Source organism: Mus caroli, unplaced genomic scaffold (assembly GCF_978045245.1).
Source record: "Mus caroli unplaced genomic scaffold, Mus_caroli_1 scaffold_17, whole genome shotgun sequence".
Classification (NCBI taxonomy): domain Eukaryota; kingdom Metazoa; phylum Chordata; class Mammalia; order Rodentia; family Muridae; genus Mus; species Mus caroli.
The window spans coordinates 46763963-46774777 of NW_028227272.1; the positions used below are offsets into that span (position 1 = coordinate 46763963).

The window sequence follows — 10815 nt, forward strand, 5'->3', positions numbered from 1 at the left end:
TCAAATAACATTTGACACATCTGTCATTAATAGTTGTCACCACACCCTCTAAGGGTGTGGATGTAGGTCTTTATCTTCCCATTTCAGTTGGATACGTGGCACAAAAAAAGAAGCAGTGGTGTGTGTGTGTGTGTGTGTGTGTGTGTGTGTGTGTGTGCATGTGAATGCGTATGTCTTAAAAAATTCTACGCCTGCTTGGTTTTATCACTGTGTCACCCATGTCTGACTCGAGTTGCTCTCCCTTATAAGAGAAAATGCTGACATAAAATGAAGAGGAGGCTGTCATTTCAGCCTGATGTCCCCAGAGTGGGAGTCTGATCAAAATAATAAGCTCAAAGCCCCAAGCTATGATAAAGAGAGGTTGACTAAAGAAACATTGTGTACTGGCCCGGATACTAAGATGTCTTTGAAAACATTAAAAATACAGACATGTAGTGCTATTCGGTGGCATTAAAACCTAAACCACACCGTGCAAAGCCAGCTTAGTAATTCAAGCAGGGACCACCCAGGAGCCGGGCTTTCAGATTTGATTTCTGTTGTAATCATTGGACATGATCTTGAGTGTCCTGGTACCAATTTTTGCAATTCTGACATGTCACAGTCTTTCATTCTGAAGAATCTCTGAGTTTTCTGTTTTTTGTTGTGTTGCTTTTTTTTTTTTAACAAGCCAAAGGCACGTAACACTAGCAATCCCTGGAAAGACTATGAGAAGTGTCCTGCACCATAAATCTGTGCTTGTTCAATCCTTACCACCAGTGTAGGAAACATTTATAGGAGGGCACCACAGCTTCCTAAAAACTAGTGTTGCGCTTGTAAGAACTTGACTTCACTAATGGGAGCATCACAAAAGTGTTGCCTTGGTTTGTCACTGCAAAAATTTAGAAATAAAGTAGGGGATCATGAAGAAAAGGCTGCTTGGGTAGAATGCTATCTATCTATGTAATGGGTAGAATGTTATCCATCCATATGATGGAATATAAGTCAGCTATAAAAACAAGGTGAACATGATCTTTTAAAACAATAAAGACTGGCCCCCAGGATAGCCACTGGCTCTTACTATCTTTCTGTCCTCTTTCACAATGATCCCCGAGCCTTAAATGCATGAGTTGTATTATAGATATATCAGTTGGGACTGGGTTCAACAAGTCTGCATTTTGGCCAGTTATGGTTTTTCTTTGTTCTGACCTCTCTCTGTTGCAAAGAAATGGCTTGGTAAGAGGCAAGAAATTATGCTTATCTATGGATAATAAGAACCAGTATTTAGAATGTAATTAGGGATTATGTTGGTTTACTAAAGTGATTCTCTTCCATGATTTTACTAGCCTTGGGTTGCTGGCTTGTTTCCAGTAGCAGGCATAAGTTCCCTCTTGTTAAGTGGGCAGGAAGGCCAATTAGAGAGATGTTTGTTACCACGAAGGTATGTGTACCCTATTGAACCCTTAGGATGGTATCGTCACGTTGACTGTTGCTGTGGTTTATAAGCATCATAGCTGGGTAGAACTATTGGTTGCTTTCATGCTTTGAAAGCTTGCATGGTGTCTTCTGGAACCAGCATTACCAGTCATCAGGGAAGAGGCTTTCAGATTAGCTCCAGCTCAAGTCCTCTGGGCCCTTTTCCAAAGTCAGCAACAGAGACTTAACTTTTCCCTCTGGCTCCAACCAAAAACAATGGCACAATAGCACACAATAATAAAAAAATAATAAAAAACTATTCTAAAATTTATATGGAACCACAGAAGACATAGATAGTCCAAGCAATCTTGAGCAACAAGAATGCTAGCAGGATTACCATTGTACTTCCCCAGATATGTTACTATTATTCAAATATGATACTAACAGTAACAAAAGCAGTATGGTATTGGCATAAAAACAGACATACAGACCGGTGGGAGAAAATAATGAGTACACATAACTATAGATACTTAATATTTGACAAATATGCTAAAACATCCATGAGAGCAAAGAAAACATCTTCAACAGAAGGTGCTGGGAAAACTGGATCCACATGCAGAGAAATGAAATTAGATTCAATCTGTATTACCTTACGCAAAAGACTGACCACACAATGGGAAACCTGAAATGCAGAAACTGCTGGAAGAAGACATAGGCAGTAGTCTACATAATGCAGGTATAGGAAAGGACTTTCTGACTGGGACTCCATTTTCACGAGGTTTAAGGCCAACAGCTGAGAAGCAGAGCCTCATAAAACTAAAACAAAGAGAGAAATAAAAAAGAGTGTGGGTCAGTGTGTGCATGTGCATGTGGGGATCAAAGGTTGATGTTAGGTGGCTTCCTTGATCTGATGATCATCCGCCAACCTTCTTGTGTGAGGCAGTCTTTTATTGAACCTGGAGCTCACGAGCTCAGTGATGAGGCTGGCTGGTAGATGAGGTCCTCGGTTCCTCCTACCCTCCCTGCTGCCCAGTCAAGTACTGGAGTACAGCTCATTCTGCATAGCTAAAGAGACAATGAAGCAGGCGAAGAGGAAGCCCATGAGTGGGAGCAAATCTTTGCTAGCTACAAATATAAATATAAATATCCAGAATTTATAAAGAACTCACAAGACAAAGAGTCAAAAAAATAAAATAACCCATTCAAAGAGAAGGGCATAGGATCTGAAGAGAGAGTTCTCAAAAGAAGAAATTAAAATGACTAAGAATTATCTCAAAAAAATATTTGTTTTTACTAGCAATTAGAGAAATGTAAATCACAACCATTTTGAGATTTCATCTTCCTCCCGTCAAAATGGCAAAGGTCAACAAAGCAACCAACAAGAATTGCTAGAGAGGGTGTGGCCGACAGGGACCCCTCAATCGTGTTGGTGGGATTGAAAACTGGTGCAGCCACTCTCTCTAGAAACCAGTGTGGAGAATCCTCAAAAAGTTAAAAATAAATCTACCCTATGACCTAAGTATGCCAGTCACTGGCATATGCCCAAAGGACCAAACATCCGACTTCACAGATACTTTCTCAAGTAATGTTCATTGCTATCCTACTCACAATAGCTGGGAACTATCTAAATGTACGTGAACCAATGAGTGAATAATGCAAACGTGCTACATATGTGCAATAGAATATTGTTTAGCTGTAAAGAAAAATGAGATTATGGATTTTCCATGTCAATGAATGGAAATGGCAAAGATCATATTAACTGAAGTAATTCAGAATCAAAAAGACAAAACATCACATGTTCTCAATCATCGGAGATCCCGAGGTCCAAATATTCAGATGTGATTATGTATTTCTGGAATAACTGCAGAAACCAGGGAAGTGAAGAAGGACCTTGCAGTGAGGCAGGAAGAGAGAGAGAGAGAGAGAGAGAGAGAGAGAGAGTAGCAGGACATATGTGATCTAAGAAGGAAAGGAGCTTTAACTAGGAAGAAGAAAGGAAGTCAGTGCAAAGGAAAGAGGAGGGTAAAATAACATTAAGGATGTCTGGAAAAGTCAAAAGGGACCATTACTATGAATTATCTATGTAAAAATACCTATAATACATGTAAATGTGTGTATTCATATAGTGTAAATTAAATTTTCCTATCTGTGCTGATCTTCTTGATGGATTCACATTAAGTGCTAGGGCCTATTAGCATAGCCTTTTCTATGTATTTCCTTGTGGGAATTAAATAAAGTAGGGTTCTTCTTGTTCATCCCCCTAGAAATGTCCCTTTTGATTTCAAAAGACCCATTTTCATTTAATAGGCTGAAATTCAACAAATTCTATTTGTTGCCGTCGTCCGATGCATTATTCTATAATGCTCAGGACAATTTCCCTCTTTGCTTCCAGTCACCAAGGAGTTTTGATTACTGATAGCAAATGCCTTAAATCCATCACAGTAATTACACAAATCAGTTTAAAGTTTCCCTGCTTATAATAAAGATGACTTGGACTCTATACCTTCCACCATTAAAACCACCAGCCATCGTCTTCACAACATCGTTTTATCTATAACTTCTTTCTCTTAGAAATACTCATACAATGATCACTCTCACAATGATCACATCCTCATGACAAATTCTTACAGTTCTTTTCTTTCCTCCTGTCCTCCATCCTCCTTCTATCTCCTAGCTTCTGATCAGTCTCTTGTTCTCTTTACATCTGCATCTGAGGATGAGGTTGTGTTTATTTGTCCATTGTTAAGTGGTATACTCCAGCCCAGATCTTAGGGGTACCATTGTGGTTTTTTATGCCTTTCCTCAGCCATGCTTTTATTTATCACCTTCTGCCCTTCTGCAGTGCTCGAAACTGTGTGGAATCATCCATGCCTGTCACAGGTGGAGAGCTATTATTATTAAAAGTGGATTCAGTTCCCTGTTGGCCTCTGGCATGCATGGTTGCCCACATACTGTCTCTGGAGGATTTTTGTATTTCGTTCTAGTTTGGAGACATTTCTACATCCATTATAGATGACACCATCAAGCTCAATGAACATCCCTGGGATGATTGCCTGTAGTGACCAACTATTCCATCTGCCAGGAACTGTGGGTTTCCAGAATGAAGGACTTTTGGAGGTAAATGTGAACACTGTGAAGAAGACCAGGATATATTGCCCACTCAACCTCACCATTTCCACACATGCTGCCTAGGGTACATATCCATTCCCCAAACCTGTCACCTGCACCCTTACTAAAGAGCTTCCTTCCTTCCTTCCTGTGATCCAACCCTCTGCACTTGCTCCTCAAAGTGCAAGAAGGAAGTGAGAGTCTGTGCATCTCTAGGCTACTCCTTCACCAGTAACTGAAGAGTAAGGTCATTCGAGTTCTCCAGAGTCTTTGACCTTGATGGTGAACATCGTTGATACTGGTGCCAAAGCTCTCTGACACTATGCTTTCACTATTTTCCCCCACAACGTTGTTACTCTCCCCCCATACCGGTTTCAAGTTTCCTCCAACACTATCTTCAAATAGCCACTTCCTATTTTCAGAACCAGCATTTGGAACCTTAACTGTTCTCATCAAGACAATCATTTTTTGACCGTTCACGATCCAGTGTGTTGATTGCAAATATGGGATAGTTCTTCTGTGCCACATGATGACAGCTGGAACTGTGATCATTTAGGGGCTCAACTGAGCAAGACTATCTAAGACATCTTATGCCATGATGCTCGTGTGTTTGCAGCCCTTTAACAGTCCTGTTTATTGTACTTAGTCTCTTGTGTGGCTGTGTCAGACAGCAGTGGGGCTCCAGTCATCTGAGAGATTAACCCAAAGATGCTAAAAAAACAAACAAACAAACAAACAAAAAACCAAAAACTGGTCTTTATTATTTTTCTATACATTTTCAAGGCTTTTCTTCTTATTTCCCGAGGAACCACAAACTGTGGGCCGTGAAACAATGGATGTCTATGCTCTCACAGTTCTGAAATCTAGAAGTCCAAAATTAAGACTTGTTTTTTAAGGCTTTAGCTAAAAAATCCCTTCCTTGCTCCAAGCTGCTGGTGGCTGTTTGTCGTTGTGATGTTTCCAGTATCTGTCTGTGGCAACACAAGGCCTTCTTCTCATATGTCTTGAGACTACCTTCTGAGAAGGAAACCACACATTGGATTTGGATGCATCTTCCCCAGTGGCATTTTTTAAAAAGCTTTTTGAAAAAATCCTAATAATGGTCAGCAATTTGAGGAGACTATTATTTCACTCAGTACACCTACATGAATTCTTGGAAGTCTGTTCTAGGTTTTTAGAAGCACCAAAGTGGAAGCTACCGGACCTTCTGAAGAATTGTCAAGGGCTCAGAATGTCTCTGATAGACATGCTGAGATTACCATAGACAACAACACACGCAACACGCATGAACTAGAGACAATGTCTTTAAACATGCCTTAAGCCGGAAGCCCTTTACATGACTTGGGGCAGCGGAGAAAGTGTAAGCAACTACACTTGGAACCTAAACTCTAGCTTCGCTTTGTCTTCCAGACATAATAATAGATAACGCAATCTTTGCTTTGCTTAATCATGTCGCTGAGCCTCTGTTTCTTCAGAGAGAGAACCAGTCAATCTGAGGCTCTTCCAACATCATCTTATGTCTTCTTTTGTTCAAACATCTTCATAAAGTTTTTGGAAATCTAGGAGTTGGTGGACATGGCTCATAATACTAGCATTCAGTAGGCTTGAAACAGAGAATTGTCAAAAATTCAAAGCCAGCCTGAGACACTTAGCAAGACTCTTTCTCAGACTAAATAAATAAAAATAAATAAATAAATAAATAAAATAATACAAGCAAACAAGATGTCTTTGGAAGTATTTGATACTTATAGAATATTGGGGAGAGAATGAGAGATCTAAAATGGAACAATTAATGAGACTCCTGTGTAGCTTCCAACTGTCTCTTCCCTGCCCTTTGCCCCTCCCTTTTATTGTCATAAACTTCAATTTGTGACACTTCCCCAAATTATTAATAGACATCTGTCCAGTGTGTGGTTTCCATCTCAACTGACCCATTTGACAGGACTGGCAGGCAGCAAGTTGTGATCGAGGCTGACATCATATGATATTTTTAATCATTTCAATCTCTAGCATACACCTGTTATAGAGAACAGCAGGTGTTGGTCAACAGATGTTCTGGGAATTCACAGAAGAAAAAAAAAACAGGTAACTGCTCTTCTGTGCATCTTAGAATGAAAACATAATGATGCCCATTAATATGCCTTCATGGAAGGGTCCTAGAGATCAGCCCGTGTCAGGCATGTGTGCATGCTGTGCCAAAGAAGTAAGCAGAGGGGAAAATATAGAGGAGAAGTTTTGTTTTCTTTCTTGTTTTGTTTTGTTTTTAGAATATGTGTTAACATTGTTTCGAATAAAATCTATAACTGTGCCAGTGTGAGTTCAACCTGGAATAAAGGGACCGTGTGTATCACAAGGATGGGGCTGAATTCAAATACAGATTTCTAGGCTCGTCTCAGAGACGAGCGGCTCCTGTCCATTTCAACATACACTGAAAACCAGCATCACTACTAGTGTCTTCCATGTGGTTCTATTACTCCGTGCTTTCTTCAAGGCCTCTTGGATTTCAGGCCAGATATTCACACATGAAGGAATTAACTCAGCAGGCAAGATCACCTATAGTATTCCATCTTCATCAAACCCCCATTTCTCCATTCTCACCAATGTTTTGGGGACACAAAGTCCAAGAGTAAACCAAGAAGAGAGTCTAAAGACTCTCATAGGCCAAGTAGGTCCCAACGTGAAGTCAGGAAAACTGGGAACCTGGTGATGGTGACCCAGACCAGCTGCTTCTTGCTGGCATGTGCTGAAGGCCACTGAGAAAATAAGAGAGATTGTATGAGCCCTTCAGAATGACACTTTTCAGTGGGATATTTGAAGTAGCTTTCAAAAGTCAAAGGTAGATTTTTGACCTAGAAAAGACAGTTAAGTTCCTTGATATTGAGTATTGTTACTGGTGTTCAAAGACAAAAGCCCCGCTCCAGGAGACCTAACAGATTAGGCTCCACCACCCACTCATTAAAGAGACAAGCAGTAGTGGGAGGCAGGGAGAGGTTTCTTTTATGTCCTTACATTGGATAATATAGATAAAAAAGACCTTTTTATGTGACCCCGATTCTATCTTTATGCTACTGGTATGAGCATGAGGGAAGAATGGTGGCCGAGCAAGAGGCAGTATGGTAAGGCACTCTTGCTAAAAGCATGGCCTGGTTGATTATTAACTCAGCTCTTGTTCAGCAACGTGGTCCTGTGGAAGCCCTTGTTGCTTGAGGATCCTGTCTGCTTATATCCATGGCTGCCCTTGCTGAGTGAATGTCTAGAAATCTATGATATTCCTGGAATCCAAGATAGCTGTAGGTTTAAGACAATGACCAGAAACATCCAGGCACTGTAGTTTAGGTTCTGGACCAGGCCAGTGGTGATACTTAGATATCTGGATCATACCACCAAATAGAAGATGACTTACATGGCTGCTGTTGGAATACTGAGTTAAGAAGATTGGGAAGAGCGGCTAAGGCAGGAGGATTGCAAGTTCAAGGCCAGTCTGAGTTACATGGCAAGGTACTATGGCACCAAACTAAACCAAATAAAAGAGAAGAGTGGGTTCGGAGAGAGGATAGGAATTCGCTTTGGAATGGATTGAGTTTGAAGTGTTTCTGAGACATTGTAGTGCCAGTTTTTGGCATTTTGAAGGTACCTAGGCTCTTGAAAGTGACTGAAATCACCTCAAAGTCTCTACACAAATGAATGTCAGTGTACTGCACCTGTTCCGAGCATTGAACCTCAACTAAATAGCTTGTACTTGTGTGCACCATTGCTACTTTCTTGTCATGCAAACCAGGATAAAAATGATTGCTAAAATATCCTACATGCAATTTCCTTTAGGGAACATTCATTACTGTTTTTTAATGGTACTAAGAGTTCTAAATGGTATGATTCATTTAAAAGTCGCAGCATAGTTCTGAGTACCAGGTAACTACTTTATCAATCACTCAATAAGAGCAGATCTGCGCTTTTAGAGAACTCACAGTAAGAGTGACCCAGGGCCAAGTGTTGAGGAGAGCCAGTGTTTCATTGTTAACTAAGGAAGAATTGGTGTATGCTAAACTGACTGCATCTACAAGCAAGAAGCTCTAGTATACACAACGCAGTCACTACAGATAACAATAATATATTGTGCATTTTGAAAAGCTGAAAGAACGGATTTTAAAAGTTTTCTTCATAAGCAAATGACAAATGTTTGAGAAGACAGATATATTTAAAATGGTTTAAACATTATATAATGTATGTAAACAATAAACATTACCTAGTAATATATCAATAATTTTGTGGCAATGTATCCATTAATTATTTTTAAGTCACCTATGTTACAAAAATTCTAGCTCTTTCTCGTCCAGGCCCAGGCGCTGCAGGAGCCGTGGGTTACCATGCAGACATGGTCAAGTCCAAGAACCACACCACACACAACCAGTCCCACAAATGGCACAGAAATGGCATCAAGAAACCCTGGTCACAAGGATACAAATCTCTTAAGGGGGTTGACCCCAAGTTCCTGAGGAACATGCGCTTTGCCAGAAAGCACACAAGAAAGGCCTGAAGAAGATGCAGGCCAACAATGCAAAGGCAGTGACTGCATACGCAAAGGCCATCAAGGCCCTTGTGAAGCCTCAGGCTATCAAGCCCAAGTTGTCAAAGGGCCCCAGCTGCAAACTCAGCCATCTGAATTTCATCTCTCACCTCAAGCTTGGGAAACAGATTCTAAGCTACATGGCCAAGGGTCAAAGGCTCTGCCAACCAAAGCCCAAGGTTCAAACGAAAGCAGAGGCCAAAGCTCCAGCTAAGGTCCAGGCTTCAGCTCTAGCCTAGGCGCCCAAAGATGCCCAGGCCCCTGTGAAGACCCCATAGAAAAGACTCCTACCAGTGTGAAGACAGATGGACTGCTGTGACACACTTACCCACACACTATTTACAGATGATCAGTGTCCTACGCTGATTTTACAAATAAATGCAGGCAAGATCTGTTAAAAAAAAATTCTATCCTAATAGTATGATAGTTATCTTTAAAGGTCTATCAAATAAGATTTTCCTTGATCTAAATCTCAGCTGAAAGAAGAGTTTACACTATTCTAGAAATGTTTGTTGAGATGTTGATAATGTTGGTGGTAACATATCATCATCAGTAGCCTATTCAGATATAATATCTTGAGGAAGAGAGAGAGAGAAAGAGAGAGGAGAGACAGAACGAGAGAGAGAGAATAATGGAATGACAAGAAAACTTAATTAAAATCAAATTTGGATTGGCATCAAATGTATAGCAATAGAATTGGTATTAATAAACAGAGTGTTGATACTAGTTCATGCTCCTGGAAGTCTATTCCCATAATAATGAGAGCTTTTATTTTCCCATTAGATTGATGGATTGCTGAAGGGAGCAAAAAGTGAATCTGTCTTGGTAAGCAAATCTCATTTTACTGCATGTGAATTTCTTTGGGTCAGGCCCCGATGCTGAGACACTCAGAGGTTGAATATTGAGTGGTCTCTAGCTTAGGTCATTACCAAAGGCAAGCATGGGGCATGGGGTACTTTTTAAAAGGCAAAACAGCATTGCCTGGAATATAACAAAAATCTTGAGAAATATCTAAAGAGACTGAAAGCACTGCTAAGGTTTTTTTCCCCCTGAACAGAAATGCTTTTCTGAAAGGTCTTCAGACTGACACTGTCTGTTTACTTATTGATTGCCTGGTTTCCCACTGTGCCAACCACATTGTGGCTACGGGGAATGTTGTCAGATGCAGCTCTTTGATTTCCTTAATCAGGACAATCTAATGTATTAAAGTCAAGCAGCTACTGATGAGTGGCTCTTTCCTCACCCACTCACGGGTATACACATTATACCTGTGTACACAGGCAGGGGAACAGGGCAAAGTATCTGTAGAGAGGCCATCTTGTGCATTGTACGCATGCCTCATCTGTCTATTAAGAAGCCTATGGCCTATAGCTTAGATAAGAAATAGAAGTGGGACATTGGGAGAAGAAAAGAATTCAGGGAGATAAAGAGAAGGGAGGATCCCAAAAAGAGGTAAAGAGATGGACACATGGTACCTGAGCACAGGTAACCAGTCACACAGCAAAATGTAGGTTGAACTAAATTGGGTATATTTAGTTATGATCTAGTCAAAGCAGAGCCTCGCTGTATGGCCAAGGTATTTATGAATATAATCTGAGTCAAAGGCTTATTTCTTGGAGCATGGGGCTGAGGGGCAAAACGAAGACCTAACAAGTGTTTGCTTTTCTGTGTTGGTGCAGGATTGGGCAATACGCTGAGCACAGGGTCAGCAGGGCACATTTCACAGGGGAGCGTAGGGTTATTCCTTAAGC

The 10815-nt window shown here is 40.6% G+C and overlaps 1 pseudogene; it reads left to right on the forward strand.

Moving 5' to 3' along the window:
• Positions 1-8872: 8872 nt before the first annotated feature.
• LOC110311285 (large ribosomal subunit protein eL29 pseudogene) lies at positions 8873-9394 on the forward strand (annotated as a pseudogene).
• Positions 9395-10815: the final 1421 nt, after the last annotated feature.